This window comes from Montipora capricornis, chromosome 5, assembly GCF_036669925.1.
Source record: "Montipora capricornis isolate CH-2021 chromosome 5, ASM3666992v2, whole genome shotgun sequence".
Lineage (NCBI taxonomy): Eukaryota > Metazoa > Cnidaria > Anthozoa > Scleractinia > Acroporidae > Montipora > Montipora capricornis.
Window position 1 is genome coordinate 22296585 of NC_090887.1, and position 15000 is coordinate 22311584.

Below are 15000 nucleotides of genomic sequence, written 5' to 3' on the forward strand. Positions count from 1 at the left end.
AGCGTTCCACCAACCTCACTTGCACGTTTGTCCACAAACCACTATGTATTCGAAACTGGTAGGTTGAGAGAACTTAAGTATTTATGGCACCATATAGCAATGAAAAGGGAAAATTCCCTTTCTATAGATCCTATGGCAACAGGTCAATATTGACTTATCAATCATGGACGGCTGGATTTTTATAATAAACTCGTAAACGCACCCTGCAGTCACAAGAATTCATTTAATAAGCATAATCACTCGCAAGCAAGTTTCACCTGGCATTGAAAGAAGAGCAATCGAGAACAACCTTCTAATACCGTGACATATTTTGTAAAGACTTCATTCTTTCCACAATAGGCCGATCTTAAAATATGTATTTTTTCTTGGTAGAAAAATCAGTGTATTAGCGTCGTAGGGCGTCTTTTAACTTGAAACTTCAAAATTCAGTCCTGTTATCTAGATGGACATGGCAACACATGGTGGAGCGGAACACATACGAGAGCATAATGTCAAACTTAACTTCGGAGTCATGCGATTTTTTTCTTCCCTGGTTTAACAAGTGCCGCGTAAATCTTTGCTATTCCTTGAACTATCAGCTTTCCGGAAATGGTCTTAAGTGCAATGAGCAAATATGAGATACCCAAAGGGGCTCTTTTAAAGATAACACGACATAAGGAACTAAACAACAATATCCCGAATTATGCCATTTACGACCTATTTTACCTAATACCTTGTGCTTGCCTTTAAGTCAGTAATACAAGCCATACAGGTTTAGTTAGCTGTAGAAGGGCTTCAAAAAGAATGCTGAAAAAGTTACACCTCCATGGCACAACAGTTTCGTTAACAGCGCAGTTAAAGGAAACGTCCCTTTACAAATATTCTGTTGGCAACCGGTCAATTCGCCAGCGAGCAGGCTCTCTCTCTCCGGTGGGAGAGAAGTAGATGCCCACATTCTACACCCAACCCCAGTCCCTTGAAGGGCCTGCTCCCAGGCTACCGGTCAATAATTAGGACTCTGCTACGCCTGGTGAGTCCACAACATTTTGACCACTCTGATGACGAATATCGTTGTCGATAAGAGTACAGACAACGCTGAACCACCTTCGATTTGTTTCTTACCACAATATTCGACGATAAAGAAAGTGTTTATTTCAGAACGTGACCAAAACCATGACACAAAGAAAGAGCAAAGAGTTGTCTATAACTTTCTAGCAATATGATCGGTTTATTTCCCAAAATCAGCGTTCCTGATTGGGTATTACATTGCGTGACAAATTGACGCGAGCATGACGCGAGCAGCTTTGTCTAGGCTATTATTGACAACGGCAAATTAGCCAATCAGATTGCAAAATTACAAGCAATTGAGGTAAAAATGATATTTTCCATCGTGATAAATATGATATAAACAACCTTGAGAAATGTTATATATACCACCGTGATAAACGATAGCAGTCTGCAATACTCTTTTAAGAGTAAAGACTTACTTGGTAAATAAATAGATAAATAAATTTACGGTCCAGGATTGAATGATTGAACTGCGATTTTTAAGTGAGTAGAGAAGGGGAGGGTTGTAAGCAAATGATGAAAAAGCTTTACAAAAACGAAGTCAGGAAAATTTGAAGACAATCGCCTTCCATTTTCTGTCTCTAATTTAAGACCGGTGCCTCATATGATAAAGCTGTAAACCACTTCCCAACTTAACATTCCACGGAGAACTCATGCACATGTCAACGGGGCAAGCCTCTTGCAGTCCTTACAACGAGTGTAACAGGTGGATCTGATCTCACCTTTGCTAGATGTCACTGAAATTCTCCTCTACGCAAGCTTAATGATATACCAAGCCGGAAGTACAATGGTTCCGATCAATTTGCCGTCTCGAAGACAACTAGCAACAGTGATGTACGTCCTCCTGCAACAGATGTTAGCCCAAACTTCAGTGACGTGAGCAGTGATAGTTTTAGCTTCTGCTAGTCTAACTACACTTCAACTGTTGTAAGGCAATCCCTTACTAAAAGAAACAACAACAAAAACAAACGGAATATACGATGCTTTAATAGGTGTATCATTTCCTTATTAATTATTGATGAATTTATATTCTACGGAAGAAATAATATTTGCCGTTGCCAGGCTTTTTTGCGAGCGTGCAATTTTTCTTTCAAATCACGTAAGCTCGGTCCACAGGAACACCAAACTGTGGCCAGATAATGAAACATTTTCGGTGCATTAAACTTCTCTGTAACAAGATATGACTTCCCTTTTAGCCTTGAAGGTTTCTCTTCCGCTTTCGCTTTAGAAATATGCGTCGACGCTTCTAAATGCTCGAATTACAATAACCAGACTCTTACTTGCGAACCGTTAAATAATGAAGAGACAAACTGAATCAGAATCACCATAACAGCACAAAGCAAAACCAGTGCAGTACAGGCGCTCAGTATAATTAAAAGCTTAAGCCTAATTTAAGCTTAAATGATTGACGGTTTAATTACGAATCATTTGCGTCAACCAGCTACGAAGGATCGCAAACATTTGACTTACCGATTAGGAACGTAAGGCAAACTTTTCCTAGAAATCTCTTAAGTTCTTGCGATGGTGAAAAATCACTGCACGGTCAACAAGTCTGAGGGCTCTAATATAGAACCTGATCAGCCACGCCCTCAACCCTGAAACAACGGACACCAACATGACATGAACAAATTCGATGATGGAATTTAACAGTCCAAGAAGACATGCAAGATACCTTAACCGTTCATCGTTACCATTATCAAGGAAGACAAAGATCGGTGGTGCTAACATTCAAGCGATTTTTAGTTTTTCGCAGCTGCAACTTCGATCATTTCAAAGGTTGCGATGTTTATAGCACTGCATATAAACACGATGCACCGCAAACAATCAATTGCTACGCGCTTGCGTATTCCATTATGTACTTGAGACACTACCCTATGCTTGATTGGTTCAGCTGAAAGCGTTCCACCAACCTCACTTGCACGTTTGTTCACAAACCACTATATATTCGAAACTGGTACGGTCTGATCGCGGTTACGAAAGGCTGGGTAAAGTAGGTTGATGGAACTTAAGTATTTATGGCACCATATAGCAATGAAAATGGAAAATTCCCTTTCTATTGATCCTATGGCAACAGGTCAATATTCACTTATCAATCATGGATGGCTGAATTTTTATAATAAACGCTTAAACGCACCCGGCAGCCACAAGAATTAACAATAATCATTTTAGCGAAGTTATGCTCAAAAGGTTCACTCAGACAGTGCTATGCAGTACATTTCTGTTAAAATAACTATGCATCTGTCCTTTTGCTGGAAATGCCGTCTGTTAACTATAGAGTGTTTTCAAGTGACGTCACGGCGGCCATGTTTGTGTACCTAAACAATAGAATGGCGGCCGTGTTGGTGTACCCAACTAATCCTCTGGGAATTTAGCTATATTATCAGGCAAACGTTTTCTTTTGTTTCGGTGGAAAAACAAGGTTACTGATCACGTGAGTGAAAACACTCTATAGATGTTTCAGTTTTTAGACTGTTCAAAGAGCAAACTGAAGTGTCCTAATGCGTCATGCACAAGAAATTATAGCTGTTAAAACAACCTTAGAGAAATGAGGACGCAAACACTGATGTGAGAATAGAATGGATGGAAAGGCAATTTTTGCAGCCAGCATAATAAGTCGCAAGTATATTTCACATGGCATTGAAAGAAGAACAATCGAGTACAACCTTCGAGGTGTATGACAACTGCAGACTTCCTACAAATAGCGCTGATAAACAGTTTTTAAGTCTATAAAGCACCTATTTCAAATAGCGCTGAGAAGCACTATTTAAGTCTAATCTCCCATTTTAAAAGGGCTAGCTTTTACTGCGAGTTAGGGTTAGTCTCCAGTCTGCAAGTGTCAGACACTGCATTCTAGGTAGAGGATTGGCACGCATTGCAGTGATAATCAGACTGGAGTAATAACTATTTGCAGCGTTTAGTCTGAAACTTCCATTTTGTTAATTGTTTCGGCTTGGATTGATCCTTGTTTCTGGCGGGGCGGGCGAAGGCAAGGCGGAGTTGCTTCTCTGTTTTTTCTTTCAAGAAATGTTTGCCTTTGTTCTAAAAATCATCTTCTAAGTAACAACTTTTTGTGAGTCTTTTGTCTTTACGTGGCCTTTTAATTCCTCTATTTCTCTATACAAATCTATTTCATTTATACAATTGCGTTGGCGTGACTCTGGTGTTGTATAGCACATTTGCGAATATACTCTTTTTCTTTGGCCATCTCAGTTTTATATTCTGAGGAGTAACACGCAAACAGCGGTGACGAACATCAGATCTAAACGCATACTTGAAATTATCTTTTATTTGACGTTTCGCATGCTTCGATATCTGCATATATCTTCAGAAATGACGGTTAATACAAAATTGGAATTTAAATATACAGGATCACTAACTTTTAAGAGTGCACGTCAACAAAAATCGAACACAAGGTGGCCACGGCTCGAACATGGATTTTGCTCAAGTTTTGTCCAGATGTAACCTATTATGTCACCAAATGCACTGGAAAGTTTTTAAAGTCATGTGTATTTTTATTTTGGAGAAAATGTGAATTTAAGAGTTCGTGTCGAAATTCGTCATTTTTTCCGCAGAAATTAACGCTTACTTTGCCGTCAGATTTCGCTACAAGAACCAATTCGTATCAGCTCAAAACCTCCTAAAAGCTCTTCTGTGGTATCTCGACATCCGGTTTACGTGATTTTTTTGAAATTTGAATGACGGTTTGCACCCGAAATAATTTGACCTTCAAGACGCCTGGTTTTACTTGACTGAAGGTACCCCTGAAACCGCATCGTTTTTCAACATGCGATAAAGCTTAAAATCTAACAATATTTGAACCGTTAACTCTCTAAGTGATAATCTCTCAAATGATATAAAAATTTCTTTGGGCAAATGTATACTCGCTGCGTGACAGGTCATCAAATTCATGTGTTTTTGACCTTTCGACATCAAACGTCCTAATTTGCATATTCATCGACTATGAAAAACAAGTCACTTAGAATTCTTGTTTCAACTTTTTTTACGGCAAAAGTCGCAATTGTGACAATACTTCCTACCTGTTTATGACTAAGCTGTGGTTTAGAACCTCCAATTTTACCAGAAGTCACGTAAATAGTTTCAGCCAACAGTTGGTGTACATCCGATTACTATTCAATACGTTCATGTCCCAGCGTCAGTTCTCTTTAGCAATGATGACATTCTCTTATAATGGCCAACTTGGCTCAACCTTTTCCTGGTAACCTCATAATACCTCAAACTGAATATCTGTGCCTTAGGAAACTTTCCCGTGCAGCTGGGAACCATGTTTCTTCAAGCGCAATTTTTAATACACGAGTTCACGTGACATTTTAGTGATTTTCCGGTAAAGTTTGGTTGATGTGCGGTGTGAGACGCACCACCCATAAACCAATCGTTTTGGCCAGAAGGAACAACATAACAGCAGACCAGTAGTGCTGTAAGAATAAATCAGTGTTAAGTTTGACTTACATCGAGTTTTAGGATAGTCATACCCACCCTTCCCACGAATTGCTTTCGGAGGATAAGCACGGAAGTCGTACCCAGACCTGAATTGCGTGCTTGCTCATGATACTCTCAATTTCTACACTGACGCATCAGTTTTCAAGGTTTAATTCAATCACCATTTGCTTAAAATTATACACCAACGCAGCCTTCTCTACTTTGGGAGTGGCAAATGGATGTTCCGTGATTCACGATCAGACTACTTCTTCAAGTCTTCACGGTTGAAGTAACGACGACCAGTGACAGCTGTAAAATTCAGCGTGACGCGTGACAGACAGTGGTTCAAAGAAAAACATCAAAAATTCGCTCTTTCTTTTTCATTTCGAAATTGGAAGTTAAAATTCTCACTTAGTTGAAAACTGTGAACTTTGAAAGGAGCTCTTTTTAGCAGAGTCGCTCCGGCATGAGCAACCATCAACTGAAAAAGTAGCATGCGTGACAGGCGTTCGAAGAGGAAGGGATACCGGAGAACTGGCGGGAGAGCGAGGAGGTCGCGCAAGGGGTCGCGTAGGAGGTCGCGCTGGAGATCGCGCGACCTCCTCGTTCTCCAGCCGGTTATCCTTCCGGTTCTCCCTCCCTACCTGTAGTACACGCCTGTTTTAGTGTTTTAGCATTGCTTGACATAAGTCAATGACAATCTGCCCTCATCATCCCGCGACTCTAGAAATAAGTTGGACAAGAGTCGGAGCTAGGAGGTACAAGGTTCAGAGTTTCACAGACCATTTTCAAAAGATGCAAGGTAGAATTGAGCACCCCAACGGTGGAAAAGGCTCGTGTGACCGAAAAGTGCCCACAATCAAAAACCACATCAATCTAAGGATTGACGTTGAAACTGCCAGCCACATGAGACATACGAAGACAGCCATAGAATCAGGCGCTGGTAACCATCGTGTTCGCTCTGACGAAAGGCTAACGCTCGAAACGTCAGCTTTTAGAATCTCTGTACGGTGGCCAATTTATCATTATCAAATTTTTGTATACTACTTCCCCACCGACGCAGCACCACAGTTTCTTTAGAAACTACCCCCTTCATTTATTTGTTAGAGTGATGATGTGTGATCGGCATACATTGCCCACATGAGAACCTTTGACGCATATGTACATAGCTTGCATGTTAGGGGTTAAAATGGTATGGTGTTAGTTTCATCAACAACATTTTACACAGGAGTGATGGCATCGGAGTATGGCAAGAATACAATATCCGCGATGGCAAGTTTTTTAAGTTTATATTCAATCCGACGATTTTCACAATCACGATTTTACAACTGAAAAGCAACTTACTTGTAGCCGTTTGTTGTTAAGGTATGGAAATTGAAGGCGTTATAATTGAATGAACCGGATTTGCCTAAAAGTTGGAATCCGGAATCTGGAACACAGTGAAAGTCGAGCAAAGGTTCGAAAATTACTACGGAAGCAATAAACTCAACGTCGAAGACATTGGCTTAGTAAGGTAATCTCAAATCCGAAGATGAATAAAGTTGATAAAGCATCTCGTTGGTATGTATGTACTTCAACAGCACATACGTATGTATGTACTTCAACAGCACGTTTCACAGCATTTTCTCTTTTGAAACTGATCTAATGCATTTAAAATTTTAGGATACATTTGACTCTGAGGGAAACCAGTTGTACTTGCAGCTGAACATAGATGATAAAGCAAGAAGTCTAAAAGCATCAAGTGGCGAAATGTCTAGCTCCCTCAGCCTGTGATTATTTTTAACAAAAAGCTAAGTTCATTGTTATCGGAGATTAGATCTCCATTCCCTTCTCTGCCAGTGTTTTGAAATAGACAGAGTTGCCTCCAATACAAATTCTCGCGCATGCTCAGACGTTTGACCGCGGTGTGGGTATGGCTATCCTAACACCGATTTCTTCTTACAACACTACTGGTCTGCTGTTATGTTCCTTCAGGCCAAAACTATTGGTTTATGGGCGACTGAAAACTGTACCGCAAAATCACTTAATGTCACGTGAACTCGTGTAACATTACGGTTGAAGGAAAACGGTTCACAGCATCACGGGAAAGTTTTCTATGGCACAGATATTCAGTTTGTGATATTATGAGGTTACCAGGAAGAGGTTGAGCCAATTTGGCCACTATAACAGAATTCTCATCACTGCTTAAGGGCCCACAGACGGATTTTTCGTGCGTTGCTAAGGAAGTGAAATTTTACTTCCGGTAACTGACGTCATCATATCATGAGCTGACAAGAAAACCCACTCACAAGTTAAAGTCACCGCACAAACTGTTGTTTCCATCGAAGGTTTTCCTCGCCCTTCCTCGCGCTCGTTCTCAGATGAACTGCGCATGCGTAAACGAACGGACATCCGGTCTGAGAAAGCAGCTAAATTTCTGGCGGTTTTAAATTGAATTAATTTTTTTCAGTTTTACATGGCACGTTTCACCCCCAAATACAGAAAATAGGCAAGCATTGATTTTTTAAAATCATCTTTTTTGAAAAAGTTACGGGTATTTCAGTGTCGTTTATGTCTTTAAAAAGAACATTTTTTTAAAATAAAAAGAAAACCATGCTTGGCTGGATGCAAAAAAGAATACAAATTATCAAACCATCGATTAAATACCCAAATTGCGTTGCACGGAGACAAATTTAGAGTTTTCTTTTATTGGTCACGTGACCATGGGCGTGGTATGATGACGTCATATTTTGGGTCATTGGCTTACAAAAGTTGGAAACTGAACAAAATAATGCCAAATTCTCTCAAATTACTTAACCATCACATCCTTAGCAACGTACCCCAAAAAATACGTCAGTGGTTCCTTAAGTGAACTGACGCTGGGACATGAACGTATTGAATAGTAATCGGATGTACACCAACTGTTGGCTGACACTATTTAAAGTGACTTTGTTTTTCAAAGTCGATCAATATGCAAAATTTGGACGTTTGATGTTCAAAGGTCAAAAACACATAAATTTGATGACCTATCACGCAGCACGTATACATTTGCCCAAAGAAATTTTTATATCATTTGAGAGATTATCACTTAGAGAGTTAACGGTGCAAATATTGTTAGATTTTGAGATTTATCGCATGTTGAAAAACGATGCGGTTTCAGGGGTACCTTCAGTCAAGTAAAACCTGGGTCGAAACCGTGGTTCAAATTTCAAAAACATCACGTAAACCGGATGTCGAGATACCACAGAAGAGCTTTTAGGATGTTTTGAGCTGATACGAATTGGTTCTTGTAGCAAAATCTGACGGCAAAGTAAGCGTTAATTTCTGTCGAAAAAATGGCGATTTCGACACCAACTCTTAAATTCGCAATTTCTCCAAAATAAAAATACACAGGACTTAAAAAACTATACAGTGCATTATACACATTTGAGCAAAATCCATTTTGGGGCTGTGGCCGCGAAAATTCGAAAATGTTTGATTTTTACTGGCATAGTTAAAACTATTAAGTAACAAAAGAGGTGACAAAAACTAACAAAGACACAGCTTTTCGCTGCTGACATATTCGTGTAAGGTCGGCTTTAAATCTCTGATCAGTTACTGTAGTGTCTCCTTTATTTTACGTCGGATCGCCCTTTCGCTAAAATTTCAAAATGATCTCATTTTAAACTGTGACCAGATGACGTTACATGGTCCGCGCGAGCCGACGTATGATGACCTTCAGTTAATGCTTTAAAATGCTCAGTTTTCTGTCATGCAATCGTCTTTTGGTTTTTCCGATATAAAAATCATCGCAGACCCAACAGGCAGCTCTATATGCAATCTCAGCCATTTGGCCACGGCTAAGTCTATCTTTGTAAGGAAAGAAAGATTTAATGCGACGAGTGCCTTGAAAAATCACTCTAAGGTCAATGAACCCGTAGAATTTATTTACACACGATTAGTTTGTATACTAACAATTTTGCTTTGTAGCCCTAAACAATGGTGATGGTTGAGGTCAATGGTTTGTTTTGTTGCCTTTGTAAGACATCATTCATGTTATAATTAACAACACCTCTGGGGTAACTGTTTTGTGACACCAACTTCTTAAGTTCATCCAAAGACGATTATGCGGAAACAACGGTAAGTGAGAGTACGGATCAGATTTACTTTGTAATTTCGAGGAGTGAACGAGTGTCATTTAGTATAACGACCAGTGAAAGTTTTCTTTCGATAAATTGATGTTGAAAAAGTATGATTATGACGTTTGATAAGAATATCAAGAAACGGGATCACATTATTTTCTTCAAACTCGATAGTAAATTTGATGTTTACATGGCAGCTATTGAGATACTGTAGAAATTGAAGAACATTGTTTTTAATGTCCAACAGAGTGAAAGACCTTCTCCACAAATCAGTCCACTATCTAGGATTCCTTCAGCTTTGCTAAGTGTGCCAAGATGTATAAACATAACAGTGAGGTAATGTGCTATTTTGACGTCAGTTTCTTGTTCACAAACATTCCACTTGATGATAGCCAAGGGAAAAGAGTATAAATTTGGAAATAGGAACAAAACTCAGTTGTTATATTCGGATAGCTGATTATTATTATCTGTGAATATCTATTGTAAAAATGATCGAAGATTGTTTGAAAACGTTGATACTGAGACTATGCTTTTGCTTTCTAGGCTTAGGTTGCCTCTAGCAGTTTCCGGCCGAGAAGTCTGTCGCCCGTTTCTGATTTCATTTGTATCTGACAAATCGTCGCCCCTGTTTATGATATGTGCCTGAAAAATCTATTTCTGACCCAGGCAAAATGATTTTCTATCAGATACTGTAATTTTTTATTTTCAAAGTAAAAGGAATCGCTGTAAATATTATAAAATTACTCACCTTCAATCGAAGAGCACTTCGGACATCGATGCGCCTTGCGATTTTCTGCCTCGTGACTCAAGTTACCCAGGACACCTTGCAAACTCGGTGAACAATACCGACATCACCTTGCGCGCTCTGTTGAGCAATACCGATACCACCTTGCACGCTTGGTACGTAGCGCAAATCGAGATTGCTTTCCCCAATACTAGAAATAGTTTTCACTTCATCTGTCCCCGCGTAAGATAATACGGATGGCAGTTGAGGTATTTTCCAATTAATATTTGCTGCACATTGTGATCTCTTCATATTATTTTACATGTAACTAGAAGCTCCGAAAAGCTTACACTGGGTTGCCTGTGGTACGCGTTACACAGAGAACTGCAGCGTTCCAGTTAATTTTTTCAAGTGGGGCGTCATTAAGACCATTTGAGGGGTCACCCACATGTCGCGCCAGCAGAGGCCCTTTGGCTCACACGTTTAATTATTTTGTGATGGCCTGTCCCATTTTAAGGTCTTTTAGTCTTTTAAGCTTTCATAATAAATTCAGTTTAAAGTTAACAAAACACGCTCTTGAGTAAAATTCACTCGTTTCTTCTTTAAATAAATAGTCTGCAAAAAACTAACTGCAAATTGATCTGACGGACGTTTTCCAGCATGTCTAGCAGTTGGACTAAGCAAACGTTTATTGCTCATACAAGAAAGGACTAAAGGTGTTGTTTCCGCTTCATAATGTGGCGGTCTAATCTGATGCCAGGTCAAAACATTGTTTGGCTTTGCGTTTGCACCAGAAAAAGGCAAGCCAAGAGACAGATGAAGAAAAAAAATAACATAGTGTTTATATATAACTATGAATCGAATTCTCATTGAAAGATCTTAAAAACACGAACATTTTTGCAGTCTCTAACGTTTTGTCAAAAGGAAGAAATTGATCACGTGCTAGGCAACCGTAAAGGTGCACGTGATCACCCCGTGTCAACTGAATGAACTACGGGAAAGAATGTTTCAGAGTAGAACAACGTACTTTTTAGCGAAGAAACTTCCGTGGTTAGTTAATTTTGTTGTAATATTTAACTGAATATTTAGATTTCTTGTGTCGGGCCAGGAAGCCTTCTTTGTCGCGTTCCTGAGAAACGTATCTATTTTGACTTCAGGGTGAACTATTTACACAATCGAGAGGTTGAGTGGCCGTGTAATTGAAAATCTAAACATCTATGAGATACAAAAACGGACTTGCGAATTACCGCAAATCACAATGCTGACAAGCACAAAAGCAGAAGAAATGGTTAAGTAAATATGAAGTTTGTTACTATCTGAATGTATTTGGGTCAGAGAATAAAAAAGGGATATATTGCTTCCCCTCATAAAACAGAAGCATCGGACCGAAAATACTATTAACTCTAACAAATGCGAACTCAGCAAGGTACAGATCTTGTTAGCTTGCTTTATGCAAAACAAATATTGATGAAAAAGCAAATAACTATTGATACACAGTTTTCAGAAAGAGCAGAAGGAAGTTTCCCGAACGGTCGATCGAGAATAAAATATTTACGACATCAAAACAACATTAATTTTGAACCGTGAATATAGAATATAAAAGTTACGATCAGCGACAAACATTTTGGGAGATTTTTGCTATGTTCAAGTAAATTGCAAAATCGAAAAGTGACATGGCCGGAATTCAGCGGGCGCCGTGATTACGTTACCGCGGCATGTTTACTCGTCAAACAGTGAAGCATCTGTGTCAAATGATGGCAAGATACCGGGTTTTTAAAAAGTTTCTTTTTCTGTCAAGTGTTATAAAGTTTGACAATGAAATGAGCGAAGTCAAAACAAAGATCACAATCGCCCAACTCTTGTTTATGCAAAGTCAAAATTTACTCTCCAAGACGCGTACGACGTTATTATCACCAGGTAATTCCATCATTTTGGAAATAGCAGCTACTTTATTATTCATCTGCGTCACAAGTTTTCACTGATTTTGGGGCTCATTTTGTTGAAACTCGAGCACGCTTTCAACAGGCCTGTGAACCCTTCCCGCTTACAGAGCAAAACTAAAAAACTTCTCGCATATCACATTTCAACCTTAAGCTCGAAAATTCAATACACAACATGATATTATAATTCACAAAGGCAGAAAATACCACAGAATCCTTTTCCAGCGAAAGTTTTATTGAAACAAACAACATATTTGCAGTCTCTAACGTTTTGTCAAAAGGAAGAAATTGATCACGTGCTAGGCAACCGTAAAGGTGCACGTGATCACCCCGTGTCAACTGAATGAACTACGGGAAAGAATGTTTCAGAGTAGAACAACGTACTTTTTAGCGAAGAAACTTCCGTGGTTAGTTAATTTTGTTGTAATATTTAACTGAATATTTAGATTTCTTCTGTCGGGCCAGGAAGCCTTCTTTGTCGGGTTCCTGAGAAACGTATCTATTTTGACTTCAGGGTGAACTATTTACACAATCGAGAGGTTGAGTGGCCGTGTAATTGAAAATCTAAACATCTATGAGATACAAAAACGGACTTGCGAATTACCGCAAATCACAATGCTGACAAGCACAAAAGCAGAAGAAATGGTTAAGTAAATATGAAGTTTGTTACTATCTGAATGTATTTGGGTCAGAGAATAAAAAAGGGATATATTGCTACGCAAATTATGTAATTTCATGACACTCAAAATTCGTGAAGAAGCGCGAGTTTCATGTACACAATCTTCGCACTAGCAAGTCGCAGCAATAAAACTGGATTAACCAGGAAGTTAAAAGAATATTGTTGGCTTCCCAAATAAATTTCATCTTGCACTACAATGACAAAATCATTTGTCAGAGAAATAAAATTCCTTTCTCCTCGTGTATCACATTTCAACGCACGTATGCAAATTTGGTAACTCATTTTCAACCCGATTCCCGGGAAAAATACATAGTATTAGCAAAAATATTATTTCTCGTCAAGTGTTGCATCTTTTATATTCAAATAACAGCTAAAAATAATCGGATTTTTTTAACGATCTATCCGTCGGCTTCCTGGGAGAATACTCTCTAGAGTGTAAAGGAACTTCCGACGTTAAAAAAGGTGTACCTTTAAAGACCTTTACCTAGATATTTTTTTCATAATTTAATATTATCTGTCAAAATTTGCACAACAGTCAAATCATAAAAATAGCAACGCACGCGACAACTTTAGTCGCATTACCTCTTCGCCGAATTCTAATGCTTAACACAGGAATTTTTAGTTATTGTGAAAATCTTTCTATATTTGTTAGCAATCATCCTTTCAAATTTCAGAGAAAGCGACCGGTCTGCGAATATTTTACGAGTTTTTTTCAATGGGATGTCAAAAGGCCAAGTGGATGTTATATGCATAATCGGGCAAGTTGCGCGTGTGACCCGTTATAAATATTTCTTCACAAAATGTTCCCGAATCGTCAAGTATCACCACAGAAGAAACGAAAATCATTCTAAAAGCTTATTTTACGCAAAAAGTAGGTTCTGGAGGTAATTTTGAGTGTGGAAATCAAGTTTACAGCAGACGACAAATTTATGCAAACTTACGAGCCATGGTATATTTAATTAAGTTAACACAACAGACAGAGTCGCTTACCTTATATTTTGACACGAAAATGCTTTACTATTGCCATAAAAACTATCCAGTTAAGCTCGCATATTATACATGATGAGTTCATAAAAGCCACCATTTTCCAGCGAAATGCTTTTTGAAACAAACAACATATGTGCTATAAGAGGCAAAAAAGCCTTCCTATTTCATTTAATACGAGCGTGAAGACAAGAAACTCAATCGTGTCAAATTACACTCCGTGTCAAAAACGCAACACGGTAAATAAATTTCCCTCGAGTGTTTAACATCAAACCCTTCACTGAAAAACCCTTTATTTGAATTATCAAGCAAAAAATGGGCAACAATTTTTCTTACAAATAATTTTTGACTAACAGGAATTTGTGAAATTTCCAATTGTTAGCAGAAGACTGTGCAGAATTGAATACAGATCCAAGTCTCTGTTTCGTTAAACCCATAAGTTACTAGAGAATTTTCCATTTGATTTCAGCGTTGTACAAAACACCACACTCGTACAATATTAGAACTACATCTCACTTTGATTACGGCTCGACGGGCGACAGATTGTTGTCGAAGTCCATTACTCGTCGCTTTTAAGATTCCAGATATTTTTTTAAGCGCCTTCCTTGTTCAGTATCCAATTGACGTTCCATTATTAAGCTCCATAAGGGTATATTTTGCTTAAAAATCCACTAAAACGCCATTTGTGTTACATGACTTTCGACGCCATTGCCGGTTACGTTAATCATTCTCCTGTGTCCACCAGAGAAATCTACGCATTTCCCACTACCCTCTCGATCCTAAGACAATACGCCCAGGAGGCTCTATGCATAAAGACACCACTTAGCAGGGGAGTGACAGGCACGACTTTTCCCGACACGGAAAATAACAAAAAAACCCACGAAATGGCACCGAGATTCCGACTGGGTTTGGCAACCCAGTAAAAACGAGATGCTTCTGTGAAGCATACACTGGGTTGCCTGTGGTACGTGCTACAGAAAATCAGAAGGCACTGAATTGTGTGGTATTGAAATACAGCATTCCAGTCTCTGAAGAACAACAAATAAAGGAGAAGCGAGAAACATTGGCTTCTGGGCTGACATGTTGATA

General features: G+C 38.9%; 1 protein-coding gene and 1 long non-coding RNA gene across 2 annotated transcripts in view; one reads left to right on the plus strand and one right to left on the minus strand.

The window, feature by feature from the left end:
- Positions 1-15000, minus strand: part of LOC138048502 (uncharacterized) — a 69931-nt gene that overhangs the window by 13899 nt on the left and 41032 nt on the right. Inside the window, exons 6-7 of the mRNA XM_068894686.1 lie at positions 2518-2642; positions 1770-1891 (exon numbers count right to left, since the gene is read on the minus strand). The gene's annotated coding sequence lies outside the window, so the exon portion shown is untranslated. The remainder of the gene's footprint in view (positions 1-1769; positions 1892-2517; positions 2643-15000) is intronic.
- On the plus strand, positions 9570-10335 carry LOC138048878 (uncharacterized). The gene is made up of 3 exons (XR_011132233.1): positions 9570-9691; positions 9832-9920; positions 10128-10335. It is a non-coding gene; the product is annotated as an uncharacterized lncRNA (long non-coding RNA).